At 37.3% G+C, this 22,507-nt stretch overlaps 1 long non-coding RNA gene across 1 annotated transcript; it reads left to right on the forward strand.

Annotated features, from left to right (window-relative positions):
• Positions 1–2,727: 2,727 nt before the first annotated feature.
• On the forward strand, positions 2,728–4,072 carry LOC122010660. The gene is made up of 3 exons (XR_006119906.1): positions 2,728–2,806; positions 3,829–3,883; positions 3,963–4,072. It is a non-coding gene; the product is annotated as an uncharacterized LOC122010660 (long non-coding RNA).
• The last annotated feature ends 18,435 nt before the right edge of the window (positions 4,073–22,507 follow it).

The following is a 22,507-nucleotide window of genomic DNA, read 5'->3' on the forward strand; positions in this document are numbered from 1 at the left end:
TTATACAAGAAAGTAAAAACAGAAATCTAATGATTAGTTACAACTATGCAATATGAAAGGAAAACAAATGTTATGATTAGTCTAACTCAATTGATAATTCCTAATGTTATAGCGCAGTCCCCGGCAACGGCGCCAAAAACTTGTTACGCTCCGTAAGTGTACGGAAATGTCGCAAGTAATATAAAAGATTATCGTATCCACAGGGACTAGAATAAGCACTAGAAATGTCTCAATGTGAATTAGCTAAACAACTATCCAATTGTTTCAAATGCAAAGTGAAGGTAAACAAATCTAATATTAAAGATCAACAAACAAGAGTTTAGTGTTTTGGGTTATGATAAAGGGAGATTCTAGGAGTTTCGGTTTCTTTGTAAGATTTCTTGAATGTAAATGGTTCACCAATTCTTATCCCTCAATTGCCAAACACTTGTAGAAAGTTGCCGGTTCTCTCTTGCAATAGATAACCGGCTAAGGACTGAGAAATGTATCTAAATATGATCAATTAGACGTGAACCTACGTTGTCCTTACACAGAAGCGCACCTATTACTATGCCTTCCTCGGATATCAACATAGAAGCCCACAACTTATTAATCTATCAAGATACAAGAAACTAATCATAAGATCCATCCTACTCTCTTGAATATTCCTATTTCCTCTTCAAGATTATCTCTCAAACGTCCTTACACGGGCTTGCACCTGTCACGTGGATCCCTCGGATGATCGAGTGAGAGTTTATCTTTACAAAGTCCACAAGAAATCCAAACAATCAATCAAGAATGAGAATTAAGCACAAATCACCATTAATCATTCAAGATCTAATTGATACAAGCAAGACAATGTCATTGAAACAAGAAAATGACAAATCCATAAGAGATTACATCAATCCATCATACAAATACTCCCTTAATCCTAGAATACAAGATCTACTCCATGAATCGAGGAAGAATACTCGAAGAAATAAAGATTACAAACATTTCTTAAATCCCCAATCCAAGAAACCAAGAAAAGGGGGAAAGAGAAAACTTATCTACGAAGAAGCCTCGTCTTCGGATCCAATCCTCGCTCCGGAGTCGAAATCGTCAAGAACTCCCTTAGAATCGCCCAGAAATCCTCCCAAGAATGGGAGGAAACCACCAAATCTTGCCTTCTCCCAAAGGGGGAGAGATCCCCTTTCAATTCATGAAGGAGGGTTTAAATAGAGGAGGAAATCGGGCGCCACACGGCCCCATGACACGGCCGTGTGAGATTCACACGGCCATGTGCCAAAGCTGCACGGCCGTGTGACTCACACGGCCAGGACCCTTCTGTTCTCTGGAAATGCTACACGGCCGTGTGGTGCACACGGCCACCACCTGCTTGGCCTCTGGAAACCTCACACGGCCGTGTAGATCTACACGGCCATGTAAGGCATCTGCTCTAATTTCTTCAAATCAAGACACGGCCGTGTGAGATTCACACGGCCATGTCCTCTTCCCTTCCTGTTAAAACTACACGGCCGTGTGTGGTACACGTCCTGATGCTCTCTCCCTTCAATTCCTTCCAAGCTTGCCTGAGGACGCATAGTCTTCATCAATTTCGACTCCTGTGTACAGAAAATGCACAAAAAGCAGATATCCGAACCAAAAGAGTAAATATGCTAAAAGGAAAGCTGGAAGTATAAAAGTGCATAGATCAAGCATGCTCAAAGTATGTAAATGTGCATAAAAACATGCATAAAAGAGTATATAATCTACACACATCACTTGGGCCGACATGGCTCAAGAAGACAAGCTCAAGGAGGCTGCGACGCAGGAGGAAAAGACGGAGGAGTCAGGAAGAACTTCGATTGAGGGAGCAACAAGAGTTAAAAGGGAGATTGCGAAGAAGGAGACGGGATTGTCAAGGGAGCAGAGGGAAGAAATACACTTTAGGAATGTTGTCAGGAAGAAGGATTTCATATGCCTGGAGAGGGTCAATGACAAGATCGTTAATATCCTCAATGTCCTCGAGCTGCATACTGGAGTATTCAGCACTGCCGAGCAAAAAAGAATTGTGGATTTGGTCTATGAGCTGCAAGAGAAAGGGAAGAATCATGAGTTGGGAGGTGAGTACAACATAAAAAGATTAGCTTTAAGCAGTGTTTATTTATTTATTGTCAATCCTAAGCTAATGATTCAAGAACCCTAATGGAAATTGGGTACCTTTTTAGAAATAATGTAAAAAAGATCAATAGATAAGAGAACTGAGAAGCAATCATCATCATCAAATCATATTGTTATTTTGTTAGTTTTTGTCCAAATACCTACCGAACACAAATATTGTGCTGACTTAACAAATATATGGTTGATACATGGTTTGTAGTTTCACTTCATAAATGTTGAAGACCCTCTTGGATGACTAACAGCTTCTCTGTGCTCAAGTATATCCATCTGTGCTTTCTGTTTGTTCGCTTGAACTAATAGTATGAACACTGATCCAGAAAAAATTATAGTCATGTTTGTCTTTCCATTTATTAGGAGGCCCTGATTGGCAGCATATATCCTGAGCAGAAATTGAGCTAGCACCTACCTACCGTCTGGCAGCCAAGTTGTCTTTGTATGCATTGCTTGTTCCTTTTAAGTTCTGGATTAGAAGGTGCATCAAAGATTGTCTTCCATCTTGCATTTGATTAATGATGCCTTTAATTCTGTTTTCTTCTTTTTAATGGTTTAACATTGAAAGATTATATTGAATATGTTGTTTTTTGCAGGATGAATACTTTCAAGTAAACAAAATGTCAACAAAACATAATGGATATTTTGTATACAATGGAAAATTAGAGCAAATGTAAGCTTCTGCCACATAATTCATTTTTCCTTGGTATTTGTTTGCTTTATTTGCCATATTTGAAACAACTGTTTTGTTTTATGTTCTCTAAATATATCTTTTATTTAAAGTCATCTCAGGTGTGACTGCTGTTGTCTAGAATTTAAATCAAGTATTATAGTTTTTGGCCATTGTGTTATCTGCAGCAATGAAATCTGAAATTACAACTTTAAGCAACATTCTTTTGTGGTTATATATATAAACTTATTTATTCTTAACTGATGCAATAACAAAACAAACCCTCAAATTACATTGAAAATTGAGACAAAATTGATGAAGCACTGGAAAGTATCTCACACTGAGTACAAAAAAATGTCATAATAATCCTAAACTGAAATATTAACATGGATATGCATAGAATGTTGGATACAATCCTAAACTGAAATATCAATGCAGGACTGAACTTGTTACACCATAATTCTATTAATACTAATATTTCTTAATAGTTATACTTAAGCATTTGAATATAATTTAGAATCTATAACTAGTTAGCTATTCGTGAATTTCCTTGGTATGGTTGACTATATAATATTGGCAGCTGCTTTGAACTATTCTAGTATGTCTTTAAAATGGAAATGTTTTCAAATCTATGAACGTTGTTGCTGCAAACTCTTTCCTAATTTGTAAGCCTCTTGTCATTTTTTTATGCTTGTCTTGAGACAATTTTTAATATTATTGCATTATCTTTTTAAGGGAGGCTGCTAATAGTGACGTTAATCCAACATGTGGTGGTTTTTTTAGCTAAGATATTATGGTCTTTCTGATTTATCTACTCTTTCCTTGGGTGTTACCTGTGTTAGCCATTTATCTCAAGAAACACAAAAAATGGTCGAATATATTCCTAAAATGGTCTCTTCTATCTGGAATTTTCTTGAAACTTGATTTATGAAGTGACAATATTATTCATTGGCTTTGTTGCCTATAGTGAAATTCAATGAATGTTTTAAGTTGTGCTCAATTTATCTCAATGAATGTCTTGGCAGATAAGCTGAGTCAAGCATCAAGAAATCAACTAGTTTTGGTGTCACATAATGTTGGGTAAGTAAGACTTATAATATCAGTTTTAATTTATTGTTTCGAGAAATATGCATGCAATAATTATGTGATTTGTGTATAGTTATCATTGGATTCTCACAGTCATTGATCCATATAAGGAGACAGTTTATTTGTTGGATTCGCGACCTCCTCCCTCGCCGCCGGCCGCAACCCTCGGTCTATCTCTTTCCACTACGTCGCCCAGGTCACCTCCTCATTCCTTGTATACGATTTGTTTCCATTGAGTTTTGAGCTTATCTCGGGCTTTAAATCACGGACATCATGAGGTAGGTTCGATTCAATGTGCTGCTTTATGCTAATCCAAAGGCTTAGGGAAAATCTAATTGTGTGAGCAATTGTATTGGCTGGAAGGATAATCAAACAGTGATTTTTTCTACAAATCTTGATTCGTAAGAACCTTGTCATTTTGTAACTACAAATGTTGTAACTTTGTGAGCTCAAGTTCATCGAATTTGTTATTATTCTATTCTGTGCAATCAAAATGGTCCTTATTTATCAATCATATTTTAATCACTTTCTACATGCCAGGTAGCGTGTGTTCTAATGTTCAAGCTTCAGTGAGATGATTTCCTAGTTTTTATCTAATCTCGAATTCTAGCAAAGTATCAACTAATATATGCAGAACCATGGTGCTTTTGCAGGTTTTTATGATAATGAGGGACATTGGTTGGATCCCCATTAAAGCAAACAGAGAGCAAGCATATATCCACCTCAATAATAGAATACCTAATCATTTGAAGTTTGACCTGAATTGTCTTCTTGTAACTCATGGAAGACTTTTGTCACAGGTGTTCTGTTAGAAGAGGTAATTAGAACACGGGAGATGGGAGCATGCGGTAATCAGAACACGCTTGTCCTTATCCTAATTTTCTAGAATAATCCTTCTTTATACTTTACAACCAATGTATTAATCCTTAAGGAATTTAATGTTGTTTTTCTTCTGCTGAAACAGGAATAAGATGCTCTGATGCTATCTAATTTTGCACTTGAGAATCAATTACACACAGCTAGGTAAGAGTTAAGTCATGCTCTGTATCAGGTATGAAAACTCTTAGACAAGTGCATGTTTTGTTGACTAGCTGCTTTATGCATCAGAATATGTTATTTTTTTCCTTTTGCGCATGTAGTTATAACATATTTTTATCTTTAATTTGGTCATTTACTTTTCTCATTAAAGTTTGTTGTATGGATTAAAGCTTGAGGATATAGAAGTTTTATCCAACTTAAACATAACGTCATAGATTTTGCCAACACATTAAATGAGTCCAACTCAAGTACAGAGAGCTATAGAGGAAGAGCGATACAGCGATGCAGCTTTCATTCGTGATCATGTTGGGGCAGGACTGGTCAGTTTATTGGAATTAACTTGTTACCAATTCTTACATCATCTTCATTAAGCTATGCTTGTTCCAATTTTTTTGTTTCAGCTACATGAAGCTATTCACTCCATCGACCTTTATTCATTTTGCTATATGCAAGGCTATAACAGTGGATGCCAATTCTTATATACTGATTGAAAAAGAATTAGCAAGTGAGAAAAAAGAGTTCAATGAAATCCTACAAGTTGAAGATTGTGATGGGACTTGTTCATTAGTTGGCTATTGTTCATTAGTTATAAATGGAACTTATTTGTTTATTTGTATTGAGATAAATTTTATTTAAACATGAGACATGTTTCTTCTTTTGTGATTGTAATTCTTGTATAAGTAACATTTTGAATGATATTGATGTGAGGAATATTCTTTCTTTTGTGATTATGATTCTTTATTATATATTTATATTTAAATATAATATATTGGTATTAAAAGATAATAGTTTAAAAGACAACGGTTTAAAATAGTTATTGTTGCCTATCACCCTCAAAGACAACGGTTAAAAACTGTTGTCGTAGCCCCAAAAATGATTGTAACGAGCAATGCTATTTAAAAAAAATACTCTAAAAAACAACGGTTTTAAACCGTTGTCTTTTCATTCAAAGACAACGGTTTTAAACCGTTGCAAAACTGTTGTCTTTTCAGTCAAAGACAACGGTTTAAAACCGTTGTCGTAGCCCCCCACTTTTAACAACACTGCTAATTACAACGGTTTTAAAAGCTTACGACAACGGTTTTTAACCGTTGTCTTTTAATGTTTTTGTTGTAGTGATTACTTGACACTTAGTCCATTAATAAGATTGTGCCCCTTCTGATGGGGAAGATCACACGCTCTTAATTAATTTCCTATTGTCATCCAAAATGGAAGTTTGATCTAGTGATCCGTAAACAAACTCATCTGATATGGAGGAAGGCACTCAGAACCAATGCGCAAGTTTGTTTGCATCACTTACAAACCAGTAATGGAGATCGTGGAATTTATTAAAATAAACCCCTCTCCCACTTAGTTATTTAAAGTGAGGAATTTTAAACTATCCTAGCTTACATCACATGCATACACACATATCACAATAAATAAAAGCAATAAATATGGAAATTATTTTTCCAACTATTATGGCATTTTTCTGTCACTGTTCTTTGCGTGCTCCAACCCTAGCTGCTGCCTTCTTTAGCCACCACCACCGGGTTGAGTCGTCACATCTACCTTGCTTGTTATTCCGCTGCGCCTCTGGTGCTCCAAAAGAACCACGCCTCGCAAGCATTCGATCCGTGACAAAAATAGAATTTTACATATATTGATCCTATATTCCACGAAGGAATGTACATGTAATCTAGATCAAAAATAAAATTCTAAAATCCTAAGGCTAATACAGCACCTGTTGTATTAGTTACATACAATCATGCACACACAAAAATAATGCCCTTGACATGTCCAAGGGTCCAATCACACACAACATCTATAAGCCATAATAGTTGGAGCCTGCTACCACAAAGTTAGCACATCCTACTATTATCCTACCTAAATTATGTATGATATGCGCATAACCTAATTTGAAAACCAAACACACAGAGGCAAACCCTAGCTCTGATACCAATTGTTGATTAGTCATAGGAAAACGTACCAGTTCCACTATACAAAATTTTTTGTACAAGTGTCGAACCTTTCCTTAAATAACCTATTGTATTCTTTAGAAGTTAAATTAGGAATCGCAGACGGAACTTAACATCATTGATTCCAAATTTAACTTATATGTTCTTAATGGTTTAGATTTGAATCGCAAGTGAAACTTAACACTATTGATTCAAATCCACCTATGTTATTAATTCCATTAAATATTAATTTCTAAAATTGACTTCCAGGACTGCATGGCGAGGCACATGGCCTTCTTCGATATGGGAGCAACCACCACCGCCTAGACAAAGTCTTTTAAGGAAAGCTAATATTTAATTTCCTTAAATAACTCTAGGTTAACCAAAAAGAACAATCGAATCACAAAATCAAAAAAATAAAATAAAATAAACACAACTTCGAAACAAATCCGAAAACTCTAGAATCATATGTCTCTTGTGTTTGGTATTTCCAAAAATAACTATACAAAGAAAACTAGTATGATGCGGAAAACAATTACTAGTTATATCTTTCTTTGTAAGCAAATAACCTCTTGATCTTCTACCATATTCCTCTTCTTATCCCGGACATTATGTGGGCAACGATCTACTAAGATGAGAACCACCAAGAACCTTCTTCTTCCTTCTAGGTTTCAGCCACCAAAAGCTCCTCTAAAGATGAAGAGGTTCGGCCACCACCAAGCTCCAAGGGATGCTAGAAATATCGCCTCCTTTTCTCTCCTTCTCCAAGCAAGATCCGGCCACCACAAGGACTCCAAGGATGAGATGAGGTTCGGCCACAAGATGGAGAAGAGAGAAAGAGGAGTGGCCGACCACACCCAAGGAGAAAAAGAGAGTAGAAAAATAATAGAGTCGTTCACCATGAAGGCACCTCTACCCCCTCTTTTATAATCCTTGGTCTTGGCAAATAAGGAAATTTAAATAAAAAACTTCCTTAATTCTTTTTCCATGAAAAGGAAAATTTATTTAATTAAAAATAATTTTCTTCTCATTAAACATTATGGCCGGCCACATTAATCTCCAAAACAAGGAGAGTTTTAATTAACACAAGAATTAAAACTTCCTAATTTGTCTCTGAAAATTTATAAAAATTTATCCAATAATTTTTCCCTTCATGGTGGATTATAAAAAGGAAATTTTATAAATTAAATTTTTTTTAAAAAAAATGTGGATGATTTCCAAAAAGGAAAGTTATCTCTAAAAATTAAAATCTCCAATCTACAAATAAGGAAAGATATCAAATCTTTTCTTAATCTTTTGTAGAAACTTATAAAAGAGAATATTTAATTTTTAAACTCGCTTTTAAATCATGAACATGGTTAAAAAAGGAAAGTTTTCTCAAAATTAAAATCTATCTTTCAATCTACAAATAAGGAAAGATTTCAAATCTTTTCTTAATCTTTTGTAGAAAGTTGTAAAAGGAAAGATTTAAATTTTAAAATCTCTTTTAAAACCATGGAATCCACATAAGAAAATTTTATAAATAAAATCCTTTTTAATATGATGTGGCCGACCACATCATGCTTGGACTCCAAGCATTGGCCGGCCACCAACTTGGCTCAACCTTTGGGTCTTGGCCGGCCCTAGCTTGGGTTCCAAGCTAGCTTGGTCGACCACCAAAGAGTGGGTAAGAAGGTGGGTATGTGGTGGGTATAAATCTCTATATACAAGAGGCTACGATAGGGACCGAGAGGAGGAATTGGTTTTGGTCTCCCGATGAAATTAAGCTTCCCGTGTTCGCCCCAAACACACAACTTAACTTCATCAATAATAATTCATGTCACTAAAGAATTATTATTGAACTACCGCACCAATCCCAAATTACATTTTGGGCTCCTTTTTATTATAAGTGTGTTAGTCTCCCTATGTTTAAGATGTAGAATGTCCACTAATTAAATGAGTTACTGACAACTCACTTAATTAATATCTTAGTCCAAGAGTAGTACCACTCAACCTTATCGTCATGTCGGACTAAGTCCACCTGCAGGGTTTAACATGACAATCCTTATGAGCTCCTCTTGGGGACATTATCAACATAGATCACTAGGACACAGTTTCCTTCTATAATCAACAACACATACTATAAGTGATATCATTTCTCAACTTATCGGGCTTATTGATTTATCGAACTAAATCTCACCCATTGATAAATTAAAGAAATAAATATCAAATATATGTGCTTGTTATTATATTAGGATTAAGAGCACACACTTCCATAATAACTAAGGTCTAGTTCTTTTATCAAGTCGGTATAAAAAGAATTTGCCTAAAATGGTCCTACTCAATACACTTAGAGTGTACTAGTGTAATTATTAGTCAAGATAAACTAATACCTAATTACACTACGACTATTCCAATGGTTTGTTCCTTTCCATCTTAGTCGTGAGTAACTATTTATAATTTATAAAGAACCGATGACATGATCTTCTGTGTGTGACACCACACACCATGTTATCTACAATATAAATTAATTGAACAACTACATTTATCATAAATGTAAACATTTGACCAATGTGATTCTTATTTCTAGATAAATGTTTATACCAAAAGCTAGGCTTTTAGTATACATCCTAACAAGAAGAAGATTTGAAATGCTATCTTCTTCTTTTTTACTATCCCTACCTCTTTCTTTGTTTGCTTCCCTTCTGCTATTCCTCCATGGCCACTTCTTCCCCCGCATGGTTCCTTTCATGCGCTTCTGACCTTATAGAGCCAGAGGAAGTGGAGTTACAAGTGAACTATGGTTTTCCTTCCTATATAGTTCGCCCTACCCCACAGGATAGTCCGCACCTTCCTCCTCTGGGGTGTGTATCTATCTTCCGGGATCAAGTTTTACAAGATTTTTGATTCCCTCTTCATCGCTTTTTCGCTGATGTCAGTATCTACTTTAAAATTTCCCTTAATCAGTTCATTCCCCAGTCCTTCTCTATCCTTATGGGTTTTGTTAGGGTGTCCAAACTGTTAGATTTTCCTCTATCCCCTTGTCTTTTTCACCACTTCTTCATTCTGTGCCAAGTAGATATTGGTGTCTTCAAATTTCAGTCTCACCCTAAGGCTATTTTGTTCAACAGGATTCCTCCTCTAGGGGAATGACGTCACAAATTTTTCTTTATGCGTCTCCTTTCTTCTCTTCCTTTTCCTATCCACTGGATATACGATCTCCCTCCAGTTCCTAATACTAACAATCTCCTCAATGATCCCTCTGTTTCTTTCGCTTTATCCAAACTAAAGGGGGCCAAATTCAGCTTACCATCCTTGATTGTGGAGGGTTTGATGTTTCCCTTTGGGATAAGTAACATCGACACTCCCTTGGATGTCTCTTTTGGTATGTCTAAACATTCTAAGCTATGTTTATCAGTTATTTGCTAATCATCTTCTATAGTAATGCCCAATTCTTATGTTTCAGCTGATGCTCTTCTACCCGCTTTCATGTTCAAGAATACAGCCATGACCAAGTCTTTTTTGAATAAATTTGGAGAGCAATTACTGCAAGCTCGTCGAGCCAATCCTACTTCCTTTACTTTGGGTTTATTATCTAAAGAAGAGCAAACAACGGAAGCTGTGGCTGCTATGGAAGAGGAAGACGAACAACCTTTTGTTGCCGTAATCAAGAAACCCAAGCTTACTGAGGATGTTCCCTTTCGTGACACCTTTGGTACTTTTGTGCAGCCCCCTATTGCTCCTTCACCTATTTCTTTTGAGAGAGATAAGGCACCAATGCCCCCTACCCACATTATTTCTAATCTTTCTCTTAGAATGATAAGACCGGGTCTACTTATTCCTTCACCTTCTGCTATCGTTTCAACTACTTCTACTTCTCAGATGGCTACTACTACTTCGACCTCCTCTCAACCTCTTACCCTGGTCGTGCCTCCTTTAGCTCCTGGACCCCGAGCTAAAAGAACGCCTTGCAGGAGATCTTCCTCGAGTCCAGGACCATCAGTTATCCATGCTTCGACCACTGAATCAACTTTGATTGCTCTAACATCTTCCATCCCCTCTAGCTCATCCTCTGTCATTCCCGGTTCTACTACCCCCCACCCTCCTTTCTCTTCCTTATTCTTCCACACGACTCTCTTCTCCTTCTGCCTCCACGCCTTTATTTAAACAAGTCATGGGTCTTCCCTCTCAAATGGGACAAACTTCGGACCCTCTTGATTACGGTTTTTTATAACTACAAGGCTCATTGTCTGAATCTTGCCTGCATTGCCAAGAACTATTAAAAGGCACCGGTATTTCCAGCCGTGCCGACAGTCATAGTCACCAAGCTATTGCTGTAAGTATTTTCCATTATATATTGTTAACTTCTTATTACTCCTACTAATCGTATTATTATTTTAGTTCCTTGCCTTAAGTCTTCATCTGGACCAATTAGTCATTACCTTGGAAAGGGAAAATGGCAAGTTAAAAGCTCAAGTACAGGCACTGAAAGCTAATCTTCCTCCTTCCCATATTGAGCTTACTCAATTACGAGAGAAGATAGCCTCACAGACTCAACAAATAAAGGCTATGAAAAAGGAATTGCAGCATGAGCAACAATTGTTGAAAAACAAAGAGCTTGAAAGAAGAACCCTAGAGTTGTTAGTGGATCGATTACATTCCAGCCTCCAGGTGGAAACGGCTTTGAAAGACAAAGCCCTCTCGGATATTTCTCATAAAAACATTGTATTAGAGAAAGTGGAGAGGCTTCACAATATCTTTCTTTCTGATCAGGCTCAAGAGTCAGCATCCAGAGATTTTGCTCTGCTACAAGAGCAAGAACAAAGAAAGGCTCAGGATGATGAGATATCCTTACTTCAAAAGGAGATAGAGCAACTTAAGTTAGAAAGAGACACTTTCAAAGACCAAGCTGCTAAAATACAGGCTGAATTTTAAAGTTATAAGGAGTAGGAGGAGGATCGATGGGAAGGCAGACGCTTGGCATATCTAAGGTCTCCGAGGTTTAGTAATGAATTTGTCCGCCGAATGATAGGGGCTATGAATCATTCTGTGACAGGGGTTATTCGACAATTGAGGGAAGGTGATTACTTATCTAGGGAACCCCCCCTCTCAGTTTATAAATCGTCGTAGACTTAATCAAGAATTGCCCGAAAACTTAACAAGCGATTTTGAGTAAGCATGATTATGTAAGAAAAAGACTTGTAACTAAGTACTTGCATTTTTAAAAGAAAATTTGGTACTTACCTATTTTTTCTGGTTTGTGTTAGCTTGATCCTGCTTCCTTTGAAATGCTCCTGAGAGTTAAGAATAAGACTTATCCTTTTTGTGATATCTTCCAAGAGCATATAATTTTGAACCATGAGGCCTTCCATAAATTCCTTGAACTTCAGTCAAACATGACTGCATATAAAGAATTCCGAAGACCTACGTGCTTCCAAGGGATATGTAATCTCGAGCAATTTCATATGAAGAACTCCATAGGATTTACGTAATCTCGATTGAGTGAACCACCCTGAGTCGAGCGTGTAATCTCGACCGATTTAATATGAAGAATCCCATCAACCTCTAGTCGAGCGTGTAATCCCGAATGGAGTCCTGCGCTATATCATATTTTAAGCAGATACTTGATCCTGCATTATCTTGCTAATGATAGTTTAAAGTCTCCGGTTCCTTCCATGAAGACTCGTCCGGGTTACTCCATGAGATTTCCCGATTGACTGTGTTTTTATGATAGTTTAAAGTCTCCGGTTCCTCCCATGAACACCCATCCGGGTTACTCCATGAGATTTCCCGATCGACTGTGTTTTTATGATAGTTTAAAGTCTCTGGTTCCTCCCATGAAGACCTGTCCGGGTTACTCCATGAAATTTCCCGATCGACTGTGTTTTTATAATAGTTTAAAGTCTCCGGTTCCTCCCATGAAGACCCGTCCGAGTTACTCCATGAGATTTCCCGATCGACTGTGTTTTTATGATAGTTTAAAGTCTCCGGTTCCTCCCATGAAGACCCGTTCGGGTTACTCCATGAGATTTCTCGATCGACTGTATTTTTATGATAGTTTAAAGTCTCTGATTCTTCCCATGAAGACCCGTCCGGGTTACTCCATGAGATTTCCCGATCGACTATGTTTTTATGATAGTTTAAAGTCTCCGGTTCCTCCTATGAAGACCCGTCCGGGTTACTCCATGAGATTTCCCGATCGACTGTGTTTTTATGATAGTTTAAAGTCTCCGGTTCTTCCCATGAAGACCCGTCCGGGTTACTCCATGAGATTTCCCGATCGACTATGTTTTTATGATAGTTTAAAGTCTCCGGCTCCTCCTATGAAGACCTGTCCGGGTTACTCCATGAGATTTCCCGATCGACTGTGTTTTTATGATAGTTTAAAGTCTCCGGTTCCTTCCATGAATACCCGTCCGGGTTTCTCCATGAGATTTCCCGATCAAATGTGCTTTTATGATAGTTTAAAGTCTCTGGTTCCTCCCATGAAGACTCGTCCGGGTTACTCCATGAGATTTCTCGATCGACTGTGTTTTTATGAAAGTTTAAAGTCTCCGGTTCCTCCCACGGGTCAGTTTAAAGTCTCCGGTTCCTCCCATGAAGACCCGTCCGGGTTACTCCATGAGATTTCCCGATCGACTATTTTTTGAGTAAAATTGAAATGCTTGCACTAACCTCGCGATGGTTTTACCATCTTGGAGATTCTTTTAAGGAACCCTGGTAGGTCCTTCCTTAAAGCTCCCAATTGACGGTTGCTTGAACAGATTAAAAATGTTTGCTCAATAATCATCACGCTGTTTGAACCATATTTATTCCTTGGGCGATATTTATCTTGCATTGTATTTATAGAGTTACATGAAGTACATAAATTATGAGCATACTTGTCATTTGTTCGTAGGGAAACTGCTTCAAATAGTTTTGATTTGCTCTCTCGGACATATTTTTGAATGATATGAGCTTGTTAAGTTCGGTAGGGCTGTAAATGATTTGCACTCCAGGGACGCTCGAGAATTCTTCCTTTTGTGTCCTCGAGATAATATGAACCCGATGCAAGTTTTTCTACTACCTTGTAGGGTCCTCCCCATTGCGGTGCTAGTTTGCTAACATCTCCGGCGGGCTTAACACGTTTCCATACTAAATCTCCCGCTTGAAAAAATCACAGGATAACTCTTCTGTTATAATTTTGCCTCATTCTTTATCGGTATGATGTGAGGCGAGTTACAGCTTTGTCTCGAATTTCTTCTATCAGATCTAACTCCATAAGTCGCCGACCTGTATTATCATCATTATATAGTTATTTTCTATCAGACTCTACCCCTACCTCAATAGGAATGACAGCTTCTTCTCCATAAACCAGTTGGAAGGGAGTGATTCCTATGGCTTCTCGGGGTGTAGTACGATATGCCCAGAGCACACTGGGCAATTCATCTATCCAGCTACCCCCAACATGATCCAGTTTGGTTTTTAACCCTCTTATAATCTCTATATTGGTTACTTCTGCTTAACCATTACTCTGTGGATATGTCACAGAAGTAAATGCTTGAATAATACCATAGCTTTTGCACCAGTGTAGGATTTTGTCTCCTTTAAACTGCCTCCTATTATCAGAAACTAATTTGTGAGGAATGTTAAATCTGCATACAATATTTTTCTATAGGAATTTAATAACTGCATCTTCAGTAATCCGAGCTAAAGGTTCTGCTTCTACCAATTTAGAGAAATAATCCACTGCTACTAATAAAAATCTTCTTTGTGCAGTTGCCATAGGAAATAGACCAACTATATCCATGCCCCATTGATCAAAGGGACAGGAAACTATAGAGGTTATTAATAATTGTGTAGGATGATGTGGAATATTCTGATGTTTCTGACAAGAAATGCAAGTTCTTACAAATTTTGCAGCATCTTCATGTAAAATAGGCCAGAAATATCCTGCTAATAAAATTCTTCGGGCCAAGGACCTTCCACCTATATGACTACCACATGAGCCCTAATGGACCTCTTGCAAGACGTATTGTATATCTTCTGTCCCAATACATTTAAGTAAAGGTCTAGAGAAAGCCCTTTTATATAACTGTTCCCCTATCATAGTATATTGAGCAACCCTCTTCTTAAATATCCTTACTTGTTCTGCATCAATTGGAAGAATACCTTGCTGTAAATATAATATGATTTGCGCTCTCCAGTCACCTTGTATCTCTTCATCAGCCTGTCTTTCAATACAAGATATTAACAATGTCTGCTCTACTGGTCGATCCAAGCTCCATGGTATTATAGCAGAGACTAATCTAGCTAATTCATCTGCTACTTGATTCTCAGATCGAGGAATTTTTTGTAGATTTACTTCTTGAAATTGAGCCTTCAATTTATCAAATGTCTCGGCATATAACTTGAGTCTATCATTATTAATTTCAAAGTTACCTGATAACTGTTGGGCTGCCAATTGAGAGTCAGAATAAATATAAACTCGAGACACTCCCAAATGCTGAGCGGCTTGTAATCCTGCTATTAATACCTCATATTTCGCCTCATTGTTGGTGGCTCTATAATTCAGCCTGACAGAAAGTTGAAGTTTATAATCCCTCGGTGATATAAGGAGAATACCAATTCCACTACCTTGTCTGGTTGAAGATCCATCTACATAAACTTTCCAAGTATTCTCTTCTTCAGGACCTTGAACTTCTATGATGAAATCTGCTAAAGCTTGTGCCTTGATGGCCGAGCGAGGCTGGTATTGTATGTCATACTCACTAAGTTCGGTCGTCCATTTGATCAACTGGCCCAATGCCTCGGGTTAAGCAACACCCGTCCGAGAGTACTGTTGGTCAATACAATAATTGCATGTGCTAAAAAATAGGGGTGTAACCTCCGGGCAGTTAACACTAATGCATAAGCTAATTTTTCGAGTGTAGTATATCTACACTCAGCTCCTTTTAATAAATGGCTAGAAAAATACACAGGTTGTTGCTCTTTCCCTTCCTGTCTAACTAACACAGAGCCTACAACATTTTCATTGGCCGAGAGATATACCCATAAGGTCTTGTTGGTTGGTCCTAGGAGGATCGTACCGATTCCACTGTACAAAAATTTTGTACAAATGTCGAACCTTTTCCTAAACAATCTATTGTGTTCTTTAGAAGTTAAATTAGGAATCGCAAACGGAACTTAACATTATTGATTCCAAATTTAACTTATCTGTTCTTAATGGTTTAGACTTGGATTGCAAGCGGAACTTAACACTATTGATCCAAATCAACCTATGTTGTTAATTCAATTAAATATTAATTTCCAAAATTGGCTTCCAAGACTGCATAGCGAGGCAAATGGCCTTCTTGAGTATGGGAGCATCCACCACCGCCTAGACAAAACCTTTTAAGGAAAGCTAATATTTAATTTCCTTATATAACTCTAGCTTTAACCAAAAAGAACAATCGAATCACAAATTCGAAAAATAAAACAAAAGAAACACAAATTCGAAACAAATCCGAAAAACTCTAGAATCATATGCATCTTGTATTTGGTATTTCCAAAAATAACTATACAAAGAAAAACTAGTATGATGTGGAAAATAATTACTAGTTATACCTTTCTTTGTAAACAAAGAACCTCTTGATCTTCTACCGTATTCCTCTTCTTATCCCGGACGTTGTGTGGGCAACGATTTACTGAGATGAGAATCCACCTAAGCCACCTTCTTCTCCAAGCAAGATTCGTCCACCACAATTCTCCAAGCGAAGTAGAGGTCCGACCACCACCACCAAGCTCCAAGGGATGCTAGAAAACAAAGCCTCCTTTCTCTCCTTCTTCTCCTAGCTAGTGTTAGAGTGTATACTGAAAGCCTAAGCTTTTGTAGACATTTATTTTGAATAAAAGAATCACATTTGGTCAAATTATCTACATTTATTTGTAGTTGTTCAATTAATTTATATTATAGATAACATAGTATGTGGTGTCACATACAGAAGATAATGTTATCAGTACCTTATAAATTATAAACAGTATCTCACGACCAAGATGGAAAGGAACAAACCATTGGAAGGTCGTAATGTAATTAGGTGTTAGTTTATCTTAACTATATAATTATACTAGTACACTTAGAGTGTATTGAGTATGACCATCAGAGATCGTTTCTTTTATATTGACTTTATAAAGGAACAAAGACCTCAGTTATTATGGAAGTGTGTGCTCTTAATCCTAATATAATAACAAGCACATATATTTGATATTTATTTCTTTAATTTATCAATGGGTGAGATTTAGTTTAATAAATCAATAAGCCCGATAAGTTGAGAAATGATATCACTTATAGTGTGAGTTTTTGATTATAGAAGGAAACTGTGTCCTAGTGATCTAGGTTGATAATGTCCCCAAGAGAAGCTCATAAGGATTGTCATGTTAAACCCTGTAGGTGGACTTAGTCCGACATGACGATAAGGTTGAGTGGTACTACTCTTGGATTAAGATATTAATTAAATGAGTTGTCAGTAACTCACTTAATTAGTGGGCATTCGACATCTTAAACACAGGGAGACTAACACACTCATAATAAGGAGCCCAAAAATGTAATTTGGGATTGGTGCGGTAGTTCAATAATAGTTCTCTAGTAGAATGAAGTATTATTGATAAAATTAAGTTGTGTGTTCGGGGCGAACACGGGATGCTTAATTTTATCGGGAGACCAAAACCAATTCCTCCTCTTGGTCCCTATCGTAGCCTCTTATTTATAGAGTACTATACCCACCTTCATACCCATGTTGAAGGGGTCGGCCAAGCTAACTTGAGGACCAAGCTAGGGTCGGCCAAGCCTTGGTCTATGGGTGGCCAGCCCTAGCTTGAACCCAAGCTTAGGTGGTCGGCCCTATTAAAATAGAAAAGAATTTTAATTTTAAATTTTTCTTATGTAGAAGATATAATTTAAAAGAGAAATTAAAAATTAAAATATCTCTTTTATAAGTTTCTACAAAAGATTAAGAAAAGAGATTAAATCTCTTTCATTATTTGTAGATTGAAAGGATATTTTATTTTTCTTCTTTGTAAATTATTCACATGTTGAAATATTAAAATTATAGAAATTTCTTTTTATCAACCATGAAGGGATTTTAAAAGGGAAATTTTATTTTTTAAAATTTTCGGAAACAAATAAGGAATTTTAATTGGTTGATTGAAAATTACCTTATTTGCTCTTCCATGAGGTGGCCGACCATGACATGGGTTATTAGGAAATTTTATTTAATTTTTCTTAATTAATTCATGTCAAGGAAAGTTAAGGAAATTTTATTGTAATTAAATTTCCTTATTTGTCAAAGCTAAGGATTATAAAAGAGGGGGTTTGGGTGCCTTCAAGGTGAACAACCTCTATTCTATTTTCTCTCTCTTTTCTTCCTTGGTGTGGCCGGCCCCTTCAAGTTCTTTCCTCTCCTTGGTGTGGCCGAACCTCTCATCTTCCTTGGAGATCAAGTGGTGGCCGGATTTTAGCTTGGAGAAGAAGGAGAGAAAGCTTGCATCTCTTGGAGCTTGGTTGGTGGAAAAAGTTCTTCATCCTTTAGAAGCTTTGTGCTGGCCGAAACTTGAAGGAAGGAGATGAAGGTGCTAGGTGGTCCTCGTCTCGGAAGATCGTTGCCCACACAACGTCCGAGATTAGAAGAGGAATACGGTAGAAGATCAAGAGGTTATTATTCACAAAGAAAGGTATAACTAATAATAGTTTTCCGCATCATGTTAGTTTTGTTTCTTTGTAAAAATACCAAATACAAGAGGCATGCGATTCTAGTTTTTCGAATTAGTTTTCGAAGTTGTGTTCTTTTGTTTTATCTTTTCCTTGTGATTTGATTGTTCTTAGTGGTTAACCTATGGTTACTATGGGAAGGTTAAATATTTAATTTCCTTAAAAGGCTTTGTCTAGTCGGTGGTGGTTGCTCCCATATCCAAGAAGGCCATGTGCCTCGCCATGCAGTACTGGAAGCCAATTTTGGAAATAGATATTTAATTTTCTTCGTGACCTAGGTGATTTGGATCGAACGTGTTAAGTTCCGCAGGAGATCCAAGTCTAAACCTAACAGAACAAATAAATTAAACTTAGGATCAAACGTGTTAAGTTCCGCAGGCGATCCAAGTTTAATTTAAAAGAACACATGGTAGCTAGGAAAAGGTTCAGACCTTTGTACAAAATTTTTTGTACAGTGGAACCGATAGGTTTTCCGAGTAGCAACCAACAATTGGTATCAGAGCTAGGGTTTTGCCTCTGTGTATTTGGTATTAGTTTAATTATGCACATGTCATACATAATTTAGGTAGGATAATAGTAGGATATGCTAACTTTGTGGATGCAGGATCCAACTATTATGGCTTATAGTTATTGTGTGTGTGATTGGACCCTTGGATATGTCAAGGGCATTTTATTGTGTGTGCATGATTGTATTATAAAATACAGCAGGAGCTGTATTTAGTTTTATTAGGATTTTATTTTTTGATCTAGATACATGTACATTCCTTCGAGGAATATATGATCGAAAAATGTAAAATTCTATTTGTGTCACGGATCGAATCTTGCAAGGCGTGGAACCTTTTGAGAACCAGAGGCGCAGCGGAACAAGGAGCAAGATGGATGCGACAACAAGACCCGGTGGCGGTGGCCAAAAATGGCAGCAGCTAGGGATGGCAACACACGGAGGACAACAATAGATAAAAGTCATAATAGTTGAAAATTAGTTTTTCTATTTATTGCTTTTATGTTGTGCTGTGTGTGCATGTTTAGTAGGCTAGCATAGTCAAAATTCCTCACTTTAAATAACTAAGTGGGAGAGAGATTTTAAATAAATTTCACGGTCTCCATTACTGGTTTGTAAGTGATGCAAACAAACTTACGCGTTGGCTATGAGTGCCTTCCTCCATATCGGATGAGTTTGTTTGTGGATCACTAGAGCAAACTTCCATTTTGGATGACTATAGGAAATTAATTAAGAGCATGTGATCTTCCCCATCGGAAGGGGCACAATATTATTAATGGACTTAGTGTCAAGTAATGGTATACACTTAGGCACGTCTAATAGTATCCTCCCCATCGGAGTCACTACTATTATTCGTGTGACCAAAGGAAACCAACTATTAATTTTATTTGTCAAAAAGTTAGGTTGACAAGATAATAAAATTAATGGGTTAAACCCTCCTTTTACAAATGTTGAATTTGTATACGTCCACACTATCGTGGCATACAAAATTCACGATGTTTTGAGGTGTTGGTTAATTTAAAATAATATTGTTTGAGGAATCAATATTATTCTAAATTTAGAGTTCTGACCAAAAGTTATTTGTGATTCTTAGGATGACTTTCAACCCACTGGCTATCATACTAAAAGAGAACAGACTTACTGGTCCTAATAATTAACTACACATTCAAAAGAAGCTGAACATTCTTCAATCTAAATATGCCAAATGAATCTTCAGTAAATGGAGGAAATTAAATATCAAAAGAAATGGGTAAAAGCAGATGAGATGGCGCGGTGTTACATTTTGGATTCAATGTCAAATGTATTGCAACATCAACATCAAGATTTACCAACAGCTTATGATATTATGAACAATCTCAAGGAACTCTATGGTCACCAGGATCGGGCCTCTAGGCAAGAAGCCATGAGAAAGATAATGACGGCCACCATGCAAGAGGGTACTCCCGTGAGGGATCATATCCTAACGATGATGGCTTATCTAAATGAAATACAAATCCTTGGAGAAGAAATTGATGGGGAAACCCAGATCGATATGATCCTCCAAACGCTACCTAGAAGTTTTGAGCAATTCCGCCTGAATTACAATATGAATAAAAGGGTATATTTATTGGTGGAACTACTGACAGAACTTCAGGCAGCAGAAGGTTTGTTTTGTCACAATTCTCAGATTCACTATGCTGAAAATGGTTCTACTTCTAAACCGAAAGGAAAGAAGAAGAAGAAACAAGTTAGCTCAGCAAAGAAGGTGAATAAATCTTAGAGTACGGGACCTAAAGCTGGATTGAAGAAGTTGAAGGGCGAGTGCTTCATCTGCAAGCAGTCAGGGCATTGGAAGGCGGACTGTCCTCGTAGGAATCAAAACAACAAAGGTATATCTCATGCTCTGGTTGTTGAAACATGTTTAGCGGTGTTATCTATCAGCACATGGTGTGTAGATACGGGAGCCACTGATCATGTCTGCAATTCTTTGCAGAGGTTCCAGGAAACCCGACGACTATATGAAGGAGAGATAACCGTCTACATGGGCAATGCTACTAAGGTGGCAGTTGTTGCAGTGGGAGATGTCTACTTATCTTTTGATAGGAATAGAAAATTGGTTTTAAGAAATTGTCTTTATGTACCCAATTTTAGAAAGAATTTAATTTCAGTTTCTAAACTGTATTTGGATGGATATTCTATTTCCTTTAATAACAATGTAGTTATAAAGAGAAATAAAGTGATTATCTGTTATGGTGCATTAGTTGGCAATTTATATACTTTAAATCCAATTTCTCCCACAAAGTAAAATATGGAAATTTATAACACATCTTCTAACACTAATAAGAGAAAACAACCTTCGGAAATGAACCAAGCATATCTTTGGCATCTAAGGCTTGGTCATATTAACTTAAGTAGGATTCAAAGGCTTATAGCCGATGGACTCTTGGGTTCATTAGAGTTGGAAAATTTTCCAACTTGTGAATCTTGCTTGGAAGGTAAAATGACCAAGAGGCCTTTTAAGGCCAAGGGGTATAGAGCCAAAGAAGTGTTAGAATTGGTTCATTCTGATTTGTGTGGTCCTATGTCTATCCAAGCGAGAGGTGATTTTGAATATTTTGTCTCTTTTATAGACGATTATTCAAGATACAGATACATTTACCTAATGCGCCACAAGTCTGAATGCTTTGATAAGTTCAAAGAGTACAAGGCTGATGTGGAGAAACGACTAGGTAAAAGTATCAAGACACTACGGTCTGATCGTGGTGGCGAATACCTCTTAGGAGAGTTTAGGAATTACTTATCAGAGGCCGGGATTCAATCCCAATTATCCGCAGGTACACCCCAACAGAATGGTGTGGCAAAACGAAGGAATAGGACTCTTATGGAGATGGTTAGAGCGATGATGAGTTATTCAGAATTACCAAATTCGTTTTGGGGATACGCTCTGGAAACGGTAGCGCACATTCTGAACTTAGTACCTTCTAAATCAGTATCTTCTACTCCTACAGAATTGTGGAATGGGCGAAAGCCTAGTCTAAGACATATTCAGATTTGGGGTAGTCCAGCACATGTGCTGAAACCAGATGTTGATAAGTTAGAATCTCGTACAGAAGTTCGCGTGTTTGTGGGTTATCCCAGAGGAACGAAAGGTGGTTTATTTTATAGTCCTAAAGACCAGAAGGTCATTGTTAGCACCAATGCCCAATTTTTAGAAGAAGACTATATAATGGATCACAAGTCCAGTAGCAAAGTTGTTCTAGAAGAACTTAGAGAGGACATGTCTACTTTAGTACCAACAGTACAAGATGAAGTACCACAAAAGACTGCAACACGTGTCACACATGAAACACAACCACAGACGGTGCCTCATCATAGTGGGAGAGTTATGAGGGAACCTGAGAGATTCATGTTTTTGGGAGAGTCTTCGGACTTGATCCTGGGTAAACATGAACCTGATC

This window comes from Zingiber officinale, chromosome 1A, assembly GCF_018446385.1.
Source record: "Zingiber officinale cultivar Zhangliang chromosome 1A, Zo_v1.1, whole genome shotgun sequence".
In the NCBI taxonomy this organism is placed as follows: Eukaryota; Viridiplantae; Streptophyta; class Magnoliopsida; order Zingiberales; family Zingiberaceae; genus Zingiber; species Zingiber officinale.